This window comes from Arvicola amphibius, chromosome 11 (assembly GCF_903992535.2).
Source record: "Arvicola amphibius chromosome 11, mArvAmp1.2, whole genome shotgun sequence".
Lineage (NCBI taxonomy): Eukaryota > Metazoa > Chordata > Mammalia > Rodentia > Cricetidae > Arvicola > Arvicola amphibius.
Genome location: NC_052057.2, coordinates 1,053,704 through 1,075,000, shown reverse-complemented (window position 1 = coordinate 1,075,000; position 21,297 = coordinate 1,053,704). Strand labels below are relative to the sequence as shown.

General features: G+C 42.3%; 1 protein-coding gene across 3 annotated transcripts in view; it reads right to left on the bottom strand.

Moving 5' to 3' along the window:
- The window catches only part of Fhip1a (FHF complex subunit HOOK interacting protein 1A), a 208,526-nt gene extending 187,660 nt beyond the window's left edge, over positions 1-20,866 (bottom strand). For all 3 annotated transcript variants that reach the window (XM_038348346.1, XM_038348344.1, XM_038348345.1), the window contains exon 1: positions 20,530-20,866. The gene's annotated coding sequence lies outside the window, so the exon portion shown is untranslated. The remainder of the gene's footprint in view (positions 1-20,529) is intronic.
- Positions 20,867-21,297: the final 431 nt, after the last annotated feature.

Sequence of the window (21,297 nt, the reverse complement as noted above, 5' to 3'; positions counted from 1 at the left end):
AAAATGTTAAATATCTTTGTCATCTAACATATCCACCTAGTCACTGTGCACAGCATATCTTGCTTTCTTACATAGGTCTTTTCTTGCTTATTTATTTACTGTTTCTCTCCTTCACACAGATATACAATGAGTGCACAGGCTGTGCCAGCTTTGTTCGGTTACAACCTTGGCACCTAGAACATCATCTGGCACATAGCAGACGATCAAAAGTTCAGGACGAATTAATGAATGGTGTCTAATCCATTCCTGGCACACACAGGCATGACATAAATGTCCACCCGAGTGAATGAACCTTCCCTTCTATAGAAGTTATTTTTATATACCTCATAAGTTCTGACAGCTGATAGTCTTGGCATCATTGCTAGCATCTCACACAGTGCTTGGCACATACTATGCCTTCAATAAATTTCTATGAGATCAGAATGCTGAGAGGCAGTTCTCTGAATGTGCGTCTATATTAAGGATGCTGCGGGATACTTGATCATGACTGACTATGATATGGGACATGGGCAGACGGAATACTGTGGGTCAAGATCCAAAATTCTCTTGAACATCTTTTAATAACACCTGCTCCACCCCCAGTGATGGATATCAAACTCAGGGGCAGGCTAGTGTTCTACCTTTGAACCATAACCCCAGTCCTCTTCTTACTTTTTACCTTGAGATGAGATTTTACTGTACTGCTGAAATAGGTGTTAGACTCACTCTGCAGCCCAGGCAGGCCTTGAACTTGTAATTCTCCTGCCCCAAGAACAGTAGGGTTACCGTCCATGCCACTAGACCTGACTTGATTCAGCCTTTCACAGGCCAGCCACCTTAATCATTATGTCTAGCCTGACATTCTGGTGGCTAATAGGCAACCTTCAGAATAGATCACTTAACTGCATGCCGCTAGGTACACCAACCTAAGCTGAGAGCCCTGCGGGATTATGAGAATATCTGAAGCCTGTAGAAGGTACCCTGCTGTGCTACATCCCACCTACAGATGCTCCCACGGGTGACCGCATTGACTTACAGCTTTCTTTTGCTCTGTGGCTACAGAAGCTCATGCAATCTCTTCCTCAGTGGAACATGAGTTCATAGGAACTTGTGTCTGTGTTTCTGAACCCTTGTCATTCGTGTCTGACTCAGAATAAACAATTTTCTTATTTCCTTGACAACATAGTCACTGTTTTACATATTTTTCACATTGGCTCGATCGACCAAAACTCAAGTATTTTACTAATTTACCTTCTGAACCTACATTTATCTTTTCCTTCCAGTAGAGATTCTGGCTTTGTGTTGTGGTTGCTGAGAATGAAAAGCTAGCTCTCTGCTGGGCTACATGGCCGGACCAGGATTCTGTCCTATTTCTTATGGTACATAACACCTCTCTGCCCAAGGAAAGGTGGCCATAAAGAGCAATCAGGCTCACAAGCTGTGGTGTCAGAGATCTGGGTTCAGGCACCAGCTCTGTCACCAGCATCACCTTAAAGTCTTTCCACCTCAGCTCCCTCCCTCAAAGATGAGTAGAGCTGTCATACAAGGCAGCTGGCTGGCTTCACGGCCAAATGGCCAGACCCGAATTCTTTACTGCCCCTTCCTTACCCGTTTTAAATTGTTCAGCTCACGTCAGAATGATTATAAAATACATTGTCTGAACTTGAGTAGGTCATTTTGAAGCGGCAGGGAATTATGTTTACAAAGCATTAATTCTCCATTAACTTTTCATGACCTCATAGCACTTCGGTACGCATCCAGTGGGCACAGCGACTTCAGCATGTCACTGCCATCTTGAGACTTCCTGGAGCCAACACAAAATAATTTCCCTAGATGGCACTATGTCACCAAGAAGAGTAATCCCCTTTCTTTAAATGCCCCGAACAGGAAATAGCAGGGCAATCAGGTAAGCGATATGCACATGTGCCTGTCAAATACATCACGTAATAACATGAGCCCAACTAAATGGAAGATTAAAGAAACAATAATAATGTACTAAATGAAAATGCTTAGTGCATTCCCATCAAAACGCATGTGACATCATTTAAATCCCCCCAGGGACAATTCCATCTGAGGGCAGGGAGTGTCTGGCCGTGGCTCACACAGATGAAGGTCAGCCAGGCACTAGGAGGTGGCAACTCTACCACTGAAGGGCTTGCTGAAATCCACACATGCAGGCAAAGAACAAAGCAAGTCCTCTCACACGTCAAGGGTGTTTCCCACCAGCCTTATTGACCAAAGTGTAAGAGCCTGTTCTAGCTGGTATTTAGCAAAGAACTATTCTTCGACAGACCAAATTCAAAAGAGCAGAAACTCTCTCGCAAATCTCGACATTATTTCTGGGTACAAAGGATATATTTGCAGAAGGAAATCATGTCAAAACCAAAGCAGCAGGAAGATGTAAGCTTTTATTGGCGAATCGGAAAGGAGACAAAGAGCAAATGCACGCGGAGTCTCTGCGGCCCAGGTGCAAACAAGGACACCAGAAGGAAAGGTCAAAAGAACTTGTTCCTGGCCAGGGAACTAAGGCTCCCACCCAAATGGCAGCTTAGGCGGCTGTGCGCTCTGGTTGACAGCATCTAAACTGTGTTGATGGGAGTACCACTTGAAGATAAACTCCAATAGTTATCTTTACAGGTTCCCAAGGACTAAATTGAAATCCTAAGTATGTGTCATTTAAGACACACACAGCTATCCCTCCTTAAAAGCAGCACTGGTTTGAGTTCCTGGAGAAAAGAAGTATGCATAGTCATTTTCTCCCAAAAATCAGCTGGTAAAGGAGCGGTGCCTTGCACAAATGAGGTGAAGTTCTCATAGCTAAGTCAACAGAAGAGCTGAATAAATAACCTTGAGTAATATAACTTGGCAGAAACCCCGGTTCTTTTCAACTAAAGAATGTGGCACATGTTCTATAATTGTTCACACTAAGAGGGAATGGTCCTGAACACAGGCTTCAACATCTGTGAGGTTTAAAGTTCTTTATAATTAACGTAATCCCCTATTGCATGCCTTTCTAGTTAAAAAAAAAAATCACAGTCTGCAAGATTTATTTTGCCCATGAAGAACAAAAAGTACCAGGATGAAGTGAATAACTTAAATAAGACACATCCCCCTCCACCTCATGGCCAGCAGCAAAACTGAAATTTCCTTCAGCATGAAGAACGACTCTGTAATTTTTAACAGAAACAGAAAAGTGAATAAATAAACCACACGTCCATAAGAGAATTATTCTCTTCAAAGGCTACATCCTTATTACAAAAAAATACCTGTCAGTGCTCAAAACATTAGAAGCAACTCGTCTAGGACTGCCTTCATGCTTAAAACATTCTTTTAAATTCTCAACTGTGGCAAATTTGGTCCTTTGAATGTGGAGTTTGATATCTGTAGGCTAGACATACTTTTAGAAATGAGGAGAATCTCCTAGCTGGTTATTATTTTTTTATCAAAAGTATATTGCTTTTTAAAGTTGCTTGTAAACCACAGTTGGTTCTCTCTGTCTGTAGGTTTTGAATAAAATAATAGTCTAAGCATTTGAGGAAAAAAAATATTTAGAGCAGGTACAGATGTCCCTCCCCAGAAACAGCTCAACTACTTACATAGTGTACATTAGATTTGCTATTATAAATAATCCAGAGGTGAGTTAACATATGTAGGAGTGCATGAAGAATATGTGCAGTATTATATGCAAATAGTATACCATTTCATATGGGATACGGAGCAGCTCCAGACTTGGGCATCTTCAAGAGGTTCTGAACACTGAAGGATGACTGTAATTTAATTCTCCATAAACATTCCAACACCCGCCCCCCTTCTAGGAACTGCAGCTATGGAATGAGTAGACAATCTCATGATTTCCTTGAAAGCCTGCTTCTCTTTTTACAGCAGCTTTGTACTGACATCATGTGTGCTCTTAACCAACTAGACGTCAGCCAGTCTTACTCATTCCTTCATGTCATACATTCATGAGACGAGGATTTACTATATACGCACTTAATATGTGGCAAGGGCTATGGATATAATAATAGTGAGCAAACACAGGTCCACCATCCGTTGTCATGAAATTTCTAGTCAGGTTAAAAAAAAAAAACAATTTACACAAAAATATAAATTATAACCAGTAAATTCAATAGAGCAGCAAGATCCCATTATGATAGTGTAAGGAAATAAAGTTGAGCAGATGCTAAATCGTAGTTAACGAGACACACAGAATTAAAATGAGGTGTGTGCTAACAGGGGCGGAGGAAAACATGGTCAGCATGCACCAACGTTCAGTATGACATCTCAAAAGGGCTGGAAGAGAGATGGAGATCCTAAGTACCGAGTTACTGACACAGAAGTATGAGACAAGCCTGCAAAGATAATCACGGAGGCTTGCAAACACTAAGCAATGAGAATCTCCAAACAGACTCCAATGGAAAAAAGAGTTTGATCATGAGATGTTCTAACAATGTCTTAATCAATTAAAAACCAAAAAATAAAACCATACAAATTTTAAGGTCATTTTTCAATCAACTTTCTGCATCATATTTATGGTATTTCTATAGCATATTTTAGATAACAAGGAAAAATCAGAAAAGGAACAAACAAAACTTAGCATCTCATTTTATGTAAACACTAATCCTGAGAAATTGTGCTACACTTTGGTAATAAAACAATGCATACCTTCAGAAACATTATGGAATAAATATTTCTCCCTTGCTCAAAAGCATTTATTAAAAATGCAAAACAAATTACTGTGATACTATATATCAAGTGAAATGGAACCACTCTATTTACACATTTCATTTCTCTTGTATCGCTGGGTGATTGTATAATTCTGAAAGGATGGGCTAGTAGAAATCTCATAATCGCCACCCAGCTTCATGATAAACCATCTAGTAAGCAACTACAATGCCCACAAAGCCTGCAACTATACAGAAAATCATTTTTATATCTATATTCCTTTGATACGTCATCTCCAGTTCATACCCTCAGAAAATACAGCCTTTCCATAAATCCGGCTTCACTGAAAGTCTGGGTCACAATGTTACAATGTCAGCCACAATTGTTAAATAAAAATTACAGGAAGTCCATTATTTCGAATCAAGCTCCTGAACAGACTAAGCTAAAAACCAAAATGGAGTCGCTTACATTGCAGGTCCCAATCATCAAGCTTAGCCAAAGCAGTATGTCTAACCTTCCAGGCAAACAGGACTAGAGATTAACACTCAAATTTCCCAAATGGACCAGTTTCAAATGGTATGGTAATCAATTTCCTTCCATTTTAATCCTTATGCAAAAGAAGTAACCCGAAATAACCTGATGTTAGCTGACCAGTTCTCTGCTTTGTCTCTGCTTTAGGGAAAAACAAAAGTTGATATGAACAGTTCACTTCTTTATTCTGTTTCTCCTTTATTAAGTTCTTTTCTGTCTCTAAAACCAATCTCCCTTCCTTAGACAATCAAACACATTCTATTTTATAGAATAAAGAATGATGAGCTGCCTAAATTTGGAACTGAAAATAAAGCTGATTCAAGGATGATAAATATCACATTGTTATTCATATGGGAAAGCAAAAATAAATAAATTAAAGGTTGATCCCAGCAGAACTGTGATTACCAGAGGCTAGGAAGGGCAGGAGAACATGGACGGAGACAAATATTTGGCACCAAAATACAGTTAACTAAGAGGAATAAGTAGACTTCTACAGCAATGCAGGGTGGTGATTAGAGTCTAAACAGCTCATTATATGTTTTATAAAGAACTAGAAAAAAGTTCAAAAACTCCTTTACACAAAAGCATGATTGAGAAATGTTTGAGATGAAAATGCTATATACCTTGATATGATCAGTATACACTGTATATATTCATCTATTCCCAGAATTTGGAAAGCTGAGGTAGCAAGATTTTGAGTTAGAGTCTAGCCTGGGCTACATACCAGCCCCTGTCTCTAATTGGCTAATTAATTAGATGAAAACAAATCCAACCAATTAAGATCATTAACTGAAATTACTACAATTTTATCTTTTGACAGAATACACTAAGTTCAAAAATGTAGTTCAACCATACAGTTTAAACTAAGACTCCTGACAAAGGAGTTTATTAAGCTAACAGGAGCAAGACTAGATAGCAGAGCTGGAGAGGTGGCCCAGTAGTTAACAGCACCGGCTGCTCTTGCAGAAGACCCAGGTTTGAATCCCAGCACTACATGGTAGCTGTCTATAACTCTAGTTCCAGGGTATAAAATACCCTCTTCTGGACTCCAGTGGTATGCACCCATATGGTACACACAGGCATGCAAAATATTCATACACATAAATCTAAAAATAAATAAATAAATAAACAAACAAACACATAAAGGCTGCCACACATTTAAGTCAGTCAGGGGTGGCCCACGCCTTTAAGCCCAGTACTCAGGAGGCAGAGGCAGGTAAATCTCTATGCGTTTGAAGCAAGCCTGATCTACAGGGTGAGTTCCAGGACAGCCAGGACGACACAGAGAAACCCTGTCTGGGGGGAAGGGGGATTAGATAGTAACTGAAAACAAGTGAAACATATCTAAAAGCTAATAGCAGTTTTATAATCAGAATCTGAGAAGGGAAAACAGATTATTTACATTGAATGTACACTGGCCACACAAAGGAAAGGCAGGGTAAAGTGAGTCAAAGATGGTGGGCGTGGGGCTTGATGACAATTCTTAAGTAGTCCTGTTACCTCTAGACTGGCTGAGGTTAATAGTAGGGATAGTTTAGATGTAACAAGATGCAGGGTTGACTGTTGGTATTTACAGGAGGGTTTCAGCATATATCCAAGAACGGCCCCACAATATTAGCTGACTCACTTCCCTATCCCGTCTCCTCTCCATGCGTTAGATCTTACAATTAAACTTGGGATATCTCAGAATGATTCTCTTAGACTGTATAAACTTATACAAGGCAATCTGTGCAGCGGCTCAGCGTGAAGAAGGAAGACTGGAGCTTTGCTGCTCTCGTGTAAACAGCAAACAGACCATCTACGTTCTAATTCTGGGAATAACAAAAAAGATAGTGTGATTTTGAGATTTTCCAACTACAGTTTATGATACCCCCAAAATGCAGTTTTTTTTATTTGAAAGAAATTCAATATGAAAATTATCAAGAAAAAGCATGTAAGACCATAGCAAGTCAATAATATAACTTCTGAAGGCAACATGCACTTTTAAGTAGGCTACTTTTAGTAATCTAAGTCACATTCTAGGCATTATTTAAAGAAATTCTGTATATGATTTTCTGGTTTCTTTCCCTTCTAAAAACTACTGAAGCATGTGTGAAATAAGTTAGTGTGTAGCCACACCATTTGGTCCATTATCATGATATATAACATTTAAGCATTTAAGCATACAGTGCTACTTCAAAAAATAATATATTCTGACCTGCCACAAGCCCTCTTGGAGGCAGTCTATGCAGTGTGATTATAGTCAAAGTGTACCTTGAAATCTTGAAATCAACAGGGGTGCTCACTGCACCGAGGTGAACTTTGCATAGACACCTCATGGTCACCTTACAAACAGCCGAAATACATGTCCCTAAGATAAATGTTCACCTGACCACAATTTTACACACTGGACAGAGCTATTCTGCCAAAAGTTCAAATATAACCATACCACCTTGCACACTCACCGCTTCTTAACATAATTAGAAGATGAAAAATGGGGATTAGCTAAACCCTAGGGCACTTTATAACTTCTGAATTCCAAGTGAAGGGATCTTTATTAACCCTTTACTTTCCAGATGTGAGCATGCATACATGCACCATGTGCACGTACACACACACACACAGACACACACACTATTTCCAAAACACTGCCAAGAACTTGGAGGGTTAACAAAGACTCTAGAATTCTCATCCCTGCTTTTTACAAATAGGAAAAATCAAACACATACCAGCTATAGAAAATAACACCAGGAAGACCACCACCCAGCTCCCAGAGTTAACAGTGTGCTGCCTAGCCTTGGTCAGCCCACAGTAATCTTCCATCTCCACTCCTTACCCTTACAACTTTCTGTACCTCCATTTCATAATATCGTTATCATTCCCTGAACAAAATATAGTCCATTAATTTATCTGCTATCTAGTCAGAGCCTGAATTCCAAATTGCCTTATAATATTATTTTTAATGACTTCATAGTTACTCTCTTCAAACCAAGAGCCAAACGTAGTTGCTATGTCTCCTATCCATCTCTGGTCTCTTCCGTCTTCCTCTGCTAAAAGGGACTGAGGAATGTGTCCATTGGAGACTTCCACATTCTGATTGAACTAATTAAATCTTCACTTGGGCTGGAGAGATGGTTAGGAGCACTGGTTCCTCTTCCAGAGGATGGGGCTCGATTTCTGGCATCCACAAAACGGCTCACAATCGACAATCTGTAACTAGTTCTAGGGATCCGACACACTCTTCTGTCCCCCACAGGCACCGAGTACACACATGCTACAGACATACATGTAGGCAAAGCACTCAAACATATAAAGAGGTTTTAAAGATTATAAACATAAATCTTAAGTTTGTTTAAGATTTTTCCTGTTCTTAAAAAAATAAATAAAAAGTAGTTTAATCTAAAAATCTTGATCAGAATCATATTAGGTGCTTTGACAAGAAACTTTATAGATGCCCCTATTTCCTATTAAATCGGGAGACATATAACATTCACTTTTTTCTCTTTGGGGGATTATAAGATTGATCAGTGAACCCAAGGTTTTTGACTGACTTAACACTTCAAAGCTTCCCATGAGCCAGTGGCCTAATTGCTTCCCTTGCTGTGGGAGGAAGAAGGGGACTGGATTGTGGGATTTATGATTTTAGCAGCTACTGGTAGCCATCCCCAGGTCTGCTCTTTCTTGAGGGGTGACAAAGTGCTAACCTTTACAGCTATCTCTCATTCTATGTTTATTGGTTAGAATTCTCTCAAAACAGGATTGTATCTGACTCATCTTTCTAGTTACTGGGAAATACAGTATTGGATTTTTCTTTTGTTTAGGGGGTTTAATTGTGTGTGTGTGTGTGTGTGTGTGTGTGTGTGTGTGTGTGTGTGTGTGTGTGTGTTGGATTGAGACAAAGTCTCATTCTGTAGCCCAGACTGGTCTAAAAGTTATGGCAATCCTCCTGCCTCTGCTTCCCAAGTGAGCTGCCAGGTGGGGTTTCTGTTATTTTGTGTTGTCTGTTTGCTTCTTTACAGGGAAGGGAAGATGGCACCTAGCTTACATCCTCAAAGTATTTAGCATCTAAGACATTACCAGGATGTGTATCTCCCTTTAAAAAGACCACTTTATCTACAGTAAGTGAGCACAATTTCTCAACACACTTTTGAAATAATCCTCTAGTTACTAAATCATGTAGTTGGCCTACAACATAAAACCTATATTAAACAATAAAATCCAGGATCCAATATGACTGTAGTGATCTGGTATCAAGTTGGAGGAACTCCTCAACCAACCACTTGAAATCATCCACCCTGTGCCTGCCCCATCCTGTTTGACTAACACAAGTCACCTTTTCCTTCTGCACCTGTGCCCTTGGCTCAACAGCCTACATATCCACCAGCTCCTTGCAAATAGCTCAAGCTCCATGTCCCCCTCAGGAGTAAACACACCTCTGGCTCTTGCTGTCAGGCATCCCTCTTTTCTCCTAAGATTGTACAACCCTTCTTTAAAAATGGTTCCTCTTCCCTAATCCAGAAGAATTCTAGAGAAGTCTGATCATCTCTGGCCCTGAGCACAAGGAGAGGCGTTAATACTAACAAAGGCTGACCAGAACCATTCCTGAGATGACTGAGAACTGGGAAGGTCAGATCCTCTTCCTGAGTTATCTTTGGTTTGCTATAACCACGCCCTGAGCCATGTGAAGAAAACGGTGCTAAGAAAGGCAGATATGAGACAGAGAGTAGAGGCAGTGCAAACTGTCCTGTGGTGAGATTGTGTTTGTGGTCTCACAAATAAAGCTCGCCTGAAGATCAGAGTGCAGAGCTAAGCCACTAGTTAGCCACAGAGGCCAGGCAGTGGTGGCTCACACCTTTAATCCCAGACCTAGGGAGACAGAAGCAGACAGATCTCTGTGAGTTCAAAACCACCTGGGCTAAACGAGATTGCTCCGTCTAAAAGAGAAACAGAGCCAGGCAATGATGGCTCACAACTTTAATCCCAGTCCTTGGGAGTCACACGTCTTTAATCCCAGCACTGGGAAGGTGGAGACAGGAAGGGATATGGCTGGACAGAGAGAGGAATATGAGGCAGGAGAAGATAGGAACACATGACATTCAGTCTTGAGGACTTGTAGAGACAGGATACCTCATTGGGTCTGAGGATTTCATAGAGGGAAGAGTTAGTGACTAGCTGCTTTTGCTTCTCTGAACTTTCAGCTTTCACAGCTGACTCCGGGTTTTTATTTTTAAGACCAATTAGAATTCACACTATACTGTCCAATTTGGGCTTCCCTGAGACCCATCTCACCTCTCCCACACTTTGGCCAGGTAACCAATTAGCCCCTCCCCCTTCTACAATATGAGATGAAAGGAGCCCTATTACAGCCCCCACGATGAGTCTTGAGGACTGTGACCATTTTTCTGGTTTCTTGTGCTTCCTGTCTGTACACATAATACTTTGCTGCCTTTTGTCTGATTTTCTGTGTCTTAGATACATACTTGTCAACATCTTTGGTAGTTCTGCAAACATAGCTAATTCATCTATGAATTATATATTGAACCACCTTTAGAGCCGTTGGAAGGGTGTGAAATAGATCTTTAGCACATAAGTAACAATAGTACGTACCAATCATTACTTAGTATTAAGCCCTTTACATACATAAGCTACGTTATTCAAACCTCATAGAAACTCCCTGAGATGGCCATTATTACCGCCTCTTTCTCCTATCCCCTTCTTGTGGTGCTAGGGTTCAAACTCAGTGCCTTGCCCGTGTTAGACAAGCATTCCACTCATTATCTTCCCGCCTCAGCCTGTTAATAGCTAGGATTAAAGGTGTATGCCATTACATTGTATAGATGACTCTCCATTCTATAGATGAATAAGTAAAGAGTCATCAAACAAAAGCAACTTGGTCATTTACCAATTAATATACCATGCATTTACTAGTTTATAAATATGTCAAGGATTTGAGCCATATTCACATTCAAACTGCATCCTTTCCATTACACCCTCATAGCCTCACACAATACTAAATATTGTTTATTAACTTACCAGAAGGCATAACTGGTCAAAGATAACCACCTAGCATGATGATTTACACTGACCCCCAAAGTATATCTTCTTATATCATTAAAAAATACTAATAAGTTAATGCCTAAATAAATAAGCTATGTGAAAATAGGTCTCTTGAAAAAGTTATAATACAATTTCTTCAAAATTGCTGCTGGCAACTTGAAGACTGAATGCTGGCACTTCTCTTAAAGCAATGGGTAAAAGGAATGAATATTTAAGACCACTCTATCAGAACAAGTTGTATACAACTCCCCTGGCAGTGATATTTCAAAACAGAAAAGAGAGATTTGTTGCACCTGTTAGTGTGTGACACGCCTACAGCTCTCCAATTGCTCAGAGGAATATCTCTGTGCCATCATTACACGTTAATCGTTCCTGAGCACTCCCCTGGCTTGGAGGCAAGAAGAGAAAGCCTTTAGGAAGAAAACAGGTTCCTCTTCAGAGCTTACCAAGAAGGGCATGGAAGTCAGGAATGGCAATTTACTGACAATGAGTCTGAAAGTCACTAGCTCTCAGCCCCATTCAGTCCTGTCCTTCAGCATGGTCTCTTTGGATCCCTTCTTGGAGTTATGCTTGTAGCTCAGTAGGCCAGCAGGGAGACCTGCTCGTAGCTCGCAGGCCAGGAGGAGGTTCATGGTAACCAACTGTCCTGATGCTGCATCATCGAGTCAAGGGACGTCCATAAGAAATATCCCATAAGTGTCTGTCGGTGGTCAGATACTTTTTCCCTTCTTTCTCATTTTACTTAAGGACCTTCCTACTTTACGGTGCCATACACTAAACCCTTCCAGGGAGTGTGCTGCCTGCTCCTAGAAGGCCAGAAAATGGCATACTCCTGCATGAACTATGTTACAGCAGAACCCAGACATGGTACAGGTGAAGGAATCTCCTGATGGCAAGCGTCTGCTACCCTGGAGACTTTGATGATAGGCATAAAGATCATCATCACGGTTGCAATAATATCTCAGGTAAGATGATATGTGCAAAGACGAGCCAGGAATTTCCAGGAAAGTGTAAACTAACTTGGTTCTCAGCGTGGCTATTACTACAATAGCATGAGAAGCATGTGGGCATGTGTGTGCGTGCATGTGTGTTACACACAACATAAGTCTAAATAGAAGGGATGTGTTAGCTGGCTTTACTCATCACTGTGATGAATTACCTAACATAAACAGCTCAAGGGAGGATTTGAGTTGGCCCATTGTTTCAAATGTTTGGGTTCATGGTGTCTTGGGCCATGAGTTTGGTCACAACATAATGGTAGCAGAAGCTCATACAGAGGAACTTCTTCCCCTTATGGTAATTAGAAAGAATAGACTGAAACAGGAAGGAGCCAAAGACCAGGTGTACCTTTCAAAGGCATCCCTAATGACCTGCTTCCTTATGTCCTAAAGTTCCCACCACCTCCCAAAATAGAGGCCTGAGATGGTGCCAACATATCAACGTATTCTTCTGTTCAGATATTTCACATTCAAACCATAATAAGCAGGCTTGAGCAAAGAAGGAAAAAAAAGGATACAACAGGATGCTTAAGATACAGAGATGCACAGAGGTTAAGGGTCTCAGGTCAGCAACTCCCTTCATTCAAATAATAAACATTTCCATAGTGCTGGGCCACTGGTCTATGACATGAGATATAAAGCCAACTCAGCCAAAGCTAATAGAGAGCGATAGCTGCCCTTCATAGAGGACAGAGATTTACATTCTTATTTGGAGAGAACTGGTAAACAAAAGGCATAATGAAGTAAACTGTGCTAGGTTTAAAACGAGTACAAGAGAACAGAGCAACAGAGATGAATAGCACAGAGGCTGAGCAATGTTTTGAATTTAAATATCAGCCAAGGATAAGAATGAGATCAAATTTCCAATGGTGACTCTCTAAAACTAAATCCCACTGCAGGAAAACTAATGAATGCCACACTCTGCTGGGATGAAATTGGCATAAAATTAGACATACACAAAGTTCCTAGGAGCCCACAGCTCACTTTCCATAGTTCTTCTTTACATGTGTTCAAAGTTACTTGCCTCAAGTGTTATCTAGCAAATTTAGGAAAATGGAGAACGACTTGGGAAGAAGCAGAGCAAAGGTAATTATAAGAGAATCCAGAGAACCAGATGGCACCAAATAGCTTCAAACCAATACCTTGGGGAAGACAGACTCAACAGAACTTCAAAGATTTACTGCATTTTTAATTATGTATACGTGGGAAGGGGGTGTACGCATGAGTGCAGTGCCCATGGAGGCCAGAGGTGTCAGATCCCCCTAGAGTTTCAATTCCATGGGCACTGAGAACTGGACCTGTATCCTCTGCTGAGCCATCTCACAGGGCGTTCAACCAGACTTTAAACACTAGTCAGTTTTTTCTTTAATAAAGGTTGACTCCAAGTTAAGAATAATATGTACATTCCCTTTCTTAAAACAACTTCAAAGAGCTGGCAGGTGCTGTGGGGCAATGCTCTTACACACTGCAAAGATTCGTCCCTAGAATTAGTTTAATAAAATGCTGATTGGGCAGGAGCTAGGCAGGAAGTATAGGTGGGGCGACCAGACTAAGAATTATGGGAAGAGGAAAAGCAGAGACACAGTCACCAGCCAGATGCAGAGGAAGTAAGATAAGAAGAGGTAACAAGCCACATGGCTATACATAAATAAGATTTATGGGTTAATTTAAGTTGTAAGGAGTAGTCAGTAATAAGCCTGAGCAATAGGCCAAACAGTTTATAATTAATATAAGCCGCTGTGTGTTTCTTTGGGACTGAACGGCTGTGGGACTCAGCACAACAGAAACTTCCATCTACAGGCAGACACACACAGAAAGGGTTGGGTCCTTCTAAGAATGAATTAGACATTTCTGCCATTTTCTCAAGATTGGGAGGGAAAAGGGGGTGCATGCAAGCCCTTCATTTGGTTTTTCTTCCCTCAGTAGAGCTTAGTACTTTTAAAATAATAATAGTAGGTAAATACACACTGTTCATCTACTAAATAAATAAATAAATGCCCAGAACGGTGGAGGATTTGTAAGTATATAACTTTATTTCAGTCCTAACCAGTTTATAACATCACTGGAGAAAAGGACAAACATTTCAAAGATAACATTAGAGGCCACGACACGGCCAAGCTCCTACAATGTCAGTGCAGAGAGAAATGAGATGCCGTGACATCGTTTCCGGAAAGACAGCCAAGGAGGAACGGATGGAGAGCGAGGGTACTGAACTCCTGAAACAGAGGAGGTGGGAGGATGAAAGAAAGAGGTAGAGTGAGTTCAGGAATGAGGACCAGGGCAAGCTCAGCCTCCAAACAGAGCATCTGCCCAGAGCGTCGGGTCACGGAGGCCCGTGTGAGTCAGGGTTATTCAGAGTAACACAGCCAGGAGAAGAGATGATGGAGATAATGGGAGATAGACGGGAGATGGGAGATTGATGGGAGATAAAGATGATGGAGCTGGGAAATGGAGAGGATGAAGATGGTGGATAGGGGAGGGGGAGGAAAAGAGGAGGAGGGAGACAGAGAGATCAGTCCTTATAAACAGAATTATTATAAGGAATTAATACATGTGATTATATATGCTAAGAAATTCCAAGGTCTGCTGTTGGAAAGTTGAAATCCAAGAAGCAATGATATAAGTTTCCATTTGGGTCCAAACTTTAAAGCAAAGACCAAAATCCTAACTCAATTAGGCAGGGAAGAATGTAGTAATCACCAGGCACCACAGTAAGAGGGAACAAGCCCGTGCTGTGTCAACCCTTTTTGTTCTATTGAGACTTTTAATCAAGTGGATAAGCCCTGCCCACATTGAGGAGAGCAATCTGCATTACTAAATCTACCAACTCCAAATTGAATCCCATCCAGAAACACTCTGACAGGCACACCCAGGATGAGGACGAACACCTTGCTGTTGCCTGACGAAGTTGACCCATCAAACAAACCTTTACACCTTGGGTTGAGTCATTTCCCAGCAGGCAATAAGGGCCATGAAGCATGAGCAAAGAGAGACAATAGCAATTAAACCAGCCTTGACAGGGAAATGGTCAATGAGGAGAAGAAAAGCAAAGCAGAAGCAAGATGAAAAATATAATCATCTGTGCAATAAGACAGAATCAATAACATGTGATTCCCCTCAATATACGTTAACTCTGATAGGAGGTTAAGATGTGGGTTATTACTTGTGCTGTGTTGCATTGCATGGTATTATACTGTACAGTATTGAATTGTATTATATTGACATGTCTTACATTGTAGAGCATATATTTTGAGGTAGGGTCTTGTTGTGTAGCCAGTCTGGCCTTGAACTGTGAATCCTCCTGCCTCAATCTTAAAATACTAGGATTACAGGTATACATTAACACTTTCAGGTTCTCCATAGTTTAACTTGCTTGTTATCAGGATCTACCTGTAGACCTATAAGGAAGAAACTGGAAATGAAAGTCGAGGGTTCCAAAGGTCAGCAATAAAGATGCAAATTTAGGAATTAACTAGATCTAGTAGAGAGCTGACTCCTTGCATGACAGACTCTAGAGGAAGTCAGTCAGGCTGAGTCAGCAAACTGGGGCAGCAAACACTGCCAACCCTAATCATCTTATGATTCACTGCGAAGGAATGACCACTCCTTGGTGACAACCCAATCCTAAAACATAGTCAAGAGAGAGGATTGCATTGAACAAAAAGGGATGGGCCAACCATTTCTCAGCTGTTACAAGCTGAGTCTTACTGTCCATAACAACTTTTCAAAACGACACACCTAAGAAGTCAAACGTCAAAGGAGCACAAGGAGGAAGGCCGGAGGAAGACTCATCAAGCTGACAGGAAATAAACATTAGCTGTTAAGTTTGGGGTTTGATTTCAGGTGTTTTGGCTTGAGGTGGGAAGGAGATGGAGGAGTCTCACATTATGGCCCAGGCTAGCTCACATTATGGCCCAGGCTAGCTCACTATGTAGCCCAGGCTATCTCACTATGTAGCCCAGGCTATCTCACTATGTAGCCCAGGCTGGCATCAAACTTGCAGCAATCATCTTTCTATCAATGCTCCTGTGAGGGATTATAGATATGGCTGCCACAGCTTTGCTGAGGTTTTTTATTACAATCGGTAGGTAAATATCAAATACTTTCATGTTTCCTCAGGCAAATAAAGGTTAATAAAAATCCTATTGTTTGAGTTCTCATAAGCTAATTAAACTTTAAACTAATACATCACAGCTTTAAAATATGACAAAAATGCAAATACCTTGTGGTATATATATATGTATATATAAGAAATTTCAAATATTCAACATCTCAAAAACTGCTAGTGTTATAGAATAGACAATAATCAAAAATAATATATTAGATGTGTATTTTCCCCCAACAAAAAAATCAAAACAAGAATATACAAATGAAGTCTATGTCTAAGAAATTTTTATTTTATTAAGAAAACTTTTCACATAGAAAATCAGGGGCTAGAAAAACCAGGTTCAGTAGGCAAAGTGCTTCCATGAAAGCAGGAGGAGATGGGTGGGATCCTCAAAACACACAGAAAAGAGCCACACATGTTAGCACACACTTCTAATCCCAGAACCTGGGAGGCAGAGACAGGAAGATCCATGAGGCTCACTGGCAGACCTATGAACTGCAGGCCAATGACACATCCCGTCTCGAAGGAGTTGGCATCACTAAGGATGTCATCCAAGGTTGTCCTCTGAGCTCTACAGACAAGCATACGCACACATCACAAGGATGATCAATTCCTGAACTTTCTACAAGACCAAAGACCCTATAATTGATCCATGACAATGAGGTAATTCTAACAACACAGAGGAGTCAAAATACGTTCCTGGCATTCTGCAAAACCTACTCTGGATTTTCTGAACTCCTTAATGGCATATCCTAGAATAATGTTCTGAAGAAATTTTTTTTAAAAAAAATATGCTTTATAAAAGCTAATTAGCAGATAGTCCAACAACGGCAGGGTAATTTTATAACTGTTACCAATTACTTCCTCCTCTTCGGGGAAAACATTAAAACCAATAAATCCTGAAATATAAGGAAATGAGGTGAACCCCACCTTAGAGCTTTGCATTACGGTGGCCTCCCCAGACATTATACTTCATTAATGCCTAATTTTTATTTTGAATAATATATAACATACATGATCATGAATATAATCATTTTATGTTAGTAATATAATCAGAAGCAGGCAAAATCTTATTTATAGAGAGAAGAAAAATCTTTACAATTCATCGAAAATAGCTCAACTTCTTTTTCAGAAGGCAGTGGCATCCTTGCTCTTAGAACTTAACTCAGAAGCCTCTCTGGTGTCTGTTCTAGTAACAACTTCCCAGAATAAAAGGGAGCTGCAAAGCTAAGCTTCACAAATCCAACCGAGCAATACTGTCAACTTCTAAATCGTTGCAGATAAACTGTACGCTTCTAATTCTATGCCAAAGTAACCACAGACTTAACAGCAAAAAGTATTTGAAGCGTTTTCATAATGGAAATGCTCTCGTTCTCCCTATGTCACTCTCAAATAAATAAATTCTGATAAACTCTTTATTTATTTTTATTTTATGTGCATTGGTATTTTATCTGCATATATTTCTGTGTCAGATCTTGATATTACAGACTGTTGCGAGCTGCCCTGTGGGTGCTGGGAATTGAACTCAGGTCCTCTGAAAGAGTAGTCCTTGTTCTTAACCTCTGAGCCATCTCTACAACCCCAATAGATAATCTTTGGGGCTGGGGAGATAGTTTGGTCAGCAACATACTTGCTGCTCAAGAATGAAGAACTGCATTTGTTCTCTAAGCACCCAAGTAAAAAGGCCAGGACAGCAGCCACACACCTGCAATCCCAGCACAAGGAGGTGGAGACAGCAAAACTCCTCAGGACTGCTGGTTCAGTAAGATCCTGTCTCAAAAGGTAAGGTGGAGAGATATTGAGAAAAACACCAACATTGATCTCTGGCTTCCAAAACGAGAGAGAGAGAGAGAGAGAGAGAGAGAGAGACTTAAATAAAAACAAAAATCCCATTTTACACCCCAAAACTTCATGAATTGTAATGGGAAAAATTAAAAGTATGGCCCATAAGTCCACTACTCCCAGAAGCTGGGTATTTCCTAAATCTCTTTACAACCCTGAACGTCACCTGTCTTCCTCCTGTGTGGTCTAAGTGCAGTGGACTCACTGAAGCGTTTACTTTACTCGGCCTTCATCTGGCACACCTGAAAGCACTTGTCAATCATCGCACTGTAGAAAGGTTTGCTTCTGTTACTGTTATAACCAGGAGATCCATAAACAGAATCCTTGGGGTTCTGGTCACTCTTGAGCACTGTTCTCTATAGAGGTGATTCACTAGTGCTTGGAAGTCAGGGAAATTGAAGATGAAGTCGCTACAAACCGTGCTTCAAAGCCAGAGTCCACAGGGTCCCCCTCCTTTTGAATAGGCCTGTGAGCTACCATAGACAACTGCACACAGAATGGAGATCGAATTTCTTAAGCAGAGATCAGAGATGGCCATTCTGTAATATTTTCACCAGATTCTCCATATAAAGTAACCAAGAGCACTGGGGATGTCACACCATAGTAAAGTGCTTGCCTAGCATGCCTGAGGCATTGATTTCAAGCCGTGGTACTGAGAGAAAAAAGTAACACAGGCTCACAGTTTTACTCCCCAGCATCTTCTATGTACCCCCACCTTGCCACATACATCTGTATGGGGTTTACAGCCCTTGTCTATTAGTGTCCTGCTACAGAAAGAAGTTTGCAGGAAAAGTTCTGAACTAAACCTGGGAGGTTAAGAACTGTCTGGCGCTGTATTACTCTGACTGAAAAAAAAAAAAAAAAAAACAGTACACTCTTGTCATTTCTAATCTCCAAAGGCCTACATTTAAAGTGGGATGCCCCACAGTGCCTCTTGTTTGGAAGCAAGAAAAAGCCAGCTGGATAGTTGAGCCTGAATTATTAAACCGCTCTCAACTATTAATCCACGTCAGCAATGCCTAGTCCTCTTGCCCTTCTTCCCAGGTAATTTAGGTAATTTAATCACATCCCTATAACTATAAGACAAATGATAAGTGGGACTACAGTATAAAATTCTTAGCAGTGCCATGAGAAAGAATTCACTGGTGCTCAAAAAGATCAGTCTTTAATTATCTGAAAAGTTAAGCCAACCTGTTGGCTATATTGGACTGAATCTCTCAGTTTCTGTCCCAAGAAGACCACTGGCGTTTCCCAGATGGGGACATTGGCTGGGGTCCATAGGCTCCAGATAGCTTCAGAGGTATCCTTTCTAGTGTCAGGTGTACAATTGAACTGCAGGTCAGACATGTACATTAAGGAGGGGGGATTTTCCCCCTTGTTAATCGACAGGATAAAGGTGATTAAGCAGGAATTATTTTCCAATGGCCTATATAATTTCACCAGAGTTGCTATGGCTATTAGCTGACCCTCCCAGAGCAGCCAGCTGGAGTAGTTGGTCCAACCTAAAGGAAGCGCAATTGGTCTGCCGCATTTCCCACCCTTCCTCCTCCTGAGAGCTGTCTTTCTTCAGTGTGGGGCTCTTTCCCTCCAGGAGAGACGGGTGGTATTCCCTGCACCTGGATGGCTATGGCTGCAGCACCTGTGGAATGATTGCCAGCTGATCAGTCAAGCAGAGGAGGCTAAAGCCAACCTAGACTTAATTCTCCAGACCCACACACGTGGTTCCCAAAGTCCCAAGCAAACATAGCAGCTGTCGCCACCAATACCTCATCTACCCAAGCTTGAAACAAAACAATAGCTAGTCTACTACCTCATAGGAGTGTTGTTAACAAGAGAGCTTTGTTGAAGCCAGGGAACCCACACACACTATCAATGAGAACCACAGCTCGAATCCAGTTTCATCAGAGAATTTATGAAGTTGAGCAACAGTCACCCAACAGTAAATGGCTCACACCAGGAAAGTGCTGCAAGCCCAGCGGCAGGCACCGCCTCCAATTTCGTGTAAGCCAGGAGGATTGGCGAGGAAGACAGATCCAGATCTCATCGCCTTTGCCAATTACTCCTGGGAGACCCAAGCACTGCGGCCCGAGGGAGCGAGAAAAACCTGATGACATCTTCCTCCGTCAAAACAAGCTGGCCCTCTCTGCCCAGGGTCAGTCATGAGTAACGTCGGTCGCACGCAAGGGCCAAGGGCCCGCAGCGTCCCAAGCAGTCACAGGGCTTTGAGCTGGGAAGGTCTCAGCCTTCCTGCCCCCTCCCTCTCTCAAAAACCTGCTCCTGTTGCCCAGCAGGATGCAGGAAGGAGGCACTCGGGACGCCCTTCCAACATCCTAAAATAAAATAAAAGCAATACTTCAAGCGCAGATCTCTTACCTATGGGCGGCCACGAATCCTCCCTCCACGCGGTGTCCCCTCGACAGTCAGAAAGTTTGTGCGGAGATCCCGGGGACAACCGAGCTGCCAGGGCTCAGGGCACTAACCGCGGGGGCAGAGTCGGCTCCTCCCGGGCCCAACACCTAACTCCGGGTGCCCGGGCAGTTACCCTCAAGCGTCTGGACGCGGTGACCTCCAGCCCTGGCTTCCACTCAGCCTGGGGACGACAAATCACCAGGCGAGAGAAGGTCAAGGCACAACTTTTCTCCGGCGCGTCAGCCCTTGGCGAAGCCGGCCAGGTCTCGGGCTCGATCCCGCCCCACAACCCGCACCCTCCGAGGAGCCTGGGCGGGGCGCGCTGGCAGGGGCCGAGCCCAACCTGCCCGGCGACTCAGGGGAGCTGGCGGCAGGCCCCGCCCCCAAGGCCTCCACCGCCCGGGCCACGCCCCCAGAGGCCCCGCCCTCAGCCCCGCCCCGCCTCTGCCAGGTGCTCCCGGGACTCGGGTTGCGGGGCCCACGGTGCGCACGGGTTTCCTAGGTGAAGGAGGCGGAGCCCCCGAGAGAAAGTTTCCACCGAAACTTGAACTGGGACGCAGCGGAGGACACCTCGCCCTTGGAGGCTCGGCTCCCCTCCCACGCCACGCCTGACGAGCAGGCAGGCACCCACCCACGGCTGGTGTGTAGGGTTTCGTAACGAAAGGAAACCGCAGACCGCGACGCGCGGTCGTCGTGGATTTCCCACTTTCAGAGAGCGGAGCCGGGCGCGCC